The 2,160-nt window shown below is 42.5% G+C and overlaps 1 non-coding gene across 1 annotated transcript; it reads right to left on the reverse strand.

Moving 5' to 3' along the window:
* Positions 1–102, reverse strand: LOC127743192 (small nucleolar RNA R71). Its single transcript, XR_008004550.1, has one exon. It is a non-coding gene; the product is annotated as a small nucleolar RNA R71 (small nucleolar RNA).
* Positions 103–2,160: the final 2,058 nt, after the last annotated feature.

Genomic DNA, 2,160 nt, shown 5'->3' on the forward strand with positions numbered 1-2,160 from the left:
CTTCGATCTGAGGTTCAGACTTTTAGACAATAAGATGGTGAAACTCTCTACGAGGCATGGGAGAGGTTCAAAGAGTTGACAAGGAAATGCCCACCAAACATGTTCCCTGACTGGGTGCAATTGCATATTTTCTATGATGGACTTTCTTATGAATCAAGGAAGGCTGTAGACCATTCATCAGGAGGTTCATTGAACAGGAAGAAGACTGTGGAAGAAGCCATTGAAGTGATTGAGACAGTGGCTGAGAATGAGTACTACTATGCTTCAGAGAGACACAACACTAAGGGAGTCATGGAGCTGAACCATGTTGATACAATTCTAGCCCAAAACAAGGTGTTTGCCAAGCAATTAGCAGAGCTCACCAGGAAATTAGAAACAAATCAAGTGGCTGCAATACACACACAAGATCAAGAGGAAGTAAGCACTGAAGGAGGTGATTGGGAAGAGGCCAACTATGTGGGAAATCAACAAAGGCAACCATATGATCCACATTCCAACACTTACAACCCAGGCTGGAAAAACCACCCAAACTTTGGGTGGGGAAACCAGCGAACCCAACCACAAAACCACAAACCTTACAACCCCAACCAACATAACAATTCCACATACCAAAACTCCAACCAAAGATCATACCAAACCACACAAAACACTTACTCCCAACCACCATATCATGGCAAAAATAATCAACCTGCCCAACCTAATCCGAACCAACAATTTCAAGATCAATTAAACAGGATAGAAGGAATGCTAGCAAACATGGGTCAGGACATAAGTGAGTTGAAAAGCTTTAGGGATGATGTGAGATCTACCTTAAGGAACCATGGTGAAAAACTCAAGTGGATGGAGTCTCGAGTAGGAGAGCTATCTCAACAGGCCCCCAAGTCAACTGCAGTGTTCCCTAGTGACACAGAAAAGAATCCTAAAGGGGAACAAAAGGGAGTGAGATGGGAATAATGCAAGGCCATCACCATATTGAAGGAAGTCTCAGAAGAAGAAGGAATCAGACCCTCAGAACAGGAGCCAGAAATCTTGAAGGAAGGTGTGGAAGAAGCTAAGCAGGAAAGTGAAACTGAGCAAGCCAAGGAACTGCAAAATAAAGGAATGCTGGAAAAATATCAACCAAAAGCACCATTTCCTCAGAGGTTAGGAGGAGGTGAAAAAGGGAAAACATATTCAAGGTTTTTAGAGACATTTAAGTCTCTCCATATCAATATTCCCTTTCTTGAGATTCTCCAGCAGATGCCTACACACATCAAGTATTTGAAGGAATTGCTGAGCAAGAAAAGAGTTTTGAAGGGAGGACAAACTGTAAGAATGAACAAAGAATGCAGTGCACTCATCAAGAAGGACATAGTCTCTAAGAAAACAGACCCAGGAAGTTTCCATATCCCTTGCATCATAGGGGAAACAAAAATTGACAGAGGATTCTGTGATCTAGGAGCTAGCATAAATGTGATGCCTCTGACTCTTATGAAGAGGCTACAACTGAATGAGGTGAGATCCACTGATGCAATCATACAACTGGCTGACAAAACTCAAAAGCAAGCTGAAGGGGTAGTTGAGAATGTGCTAGTGAAAGTGGGAAATTATTTCTTCCCCACAGACTTTGTCATTTTGGACATGGAGGAAAGCTACCTACACCCTATCATTCTGGGAAGGCCATTTCTAGCCACTGCTAGAGCGCTCATAGATATAGAACAAGGAGAGCTAATTCTGAGAGTACATGATGAACAGCTCATTTTCCATGTTTGCAAACCTGCATCTGAGCCTGAACCAGAACTTGAAAAGCCTAAGGATGATAGTAGCCATCTGTGTTTGGAGGAAAGCAATCCAGCAGCTGAAACTCTGAAACAGTCCTTGGAAGGCAAACAAGAATTGCAAGAGTTAAAGCCACAAGAATCAATAGAAACAACTCAGAAGGATCCTCCTGGCATAAGGGTCAATGAAGAAATCCTCAAGAAAGAGGGAAGAATTGTAAAGAAATTGCCAAGAGGGTGGAGAAAAAAGAAAGTTCCCACTGAAGGTTTCTCTCCGGGAGATAAAGTGATATCAAGTCATTATCTGCCAATCCCACCTGGCCTCAAAACCATTCCTTCCCAGCTCCCTCAAGTGTTCACAATCAGGAAAGTTCTTTCTATGGAACATTTGGAAATCATGAAG

The sequence above is a fragment of the Arachis duranensis genome, chromosome 1 (assembly GCF_000817695.3).
Source record: "Arachis duranensis cultivar V14167 chromosome 1, aradu.V14167.gnm2.J7QH, whole genome shotgun sequence".
Classification (NCBI taxonomy): Eukaryota; Viridiplantae; Streptophyta; class Magnoliopsida; order Fabales; family Fabaceae; genus Arachis; species Arachis duranensis.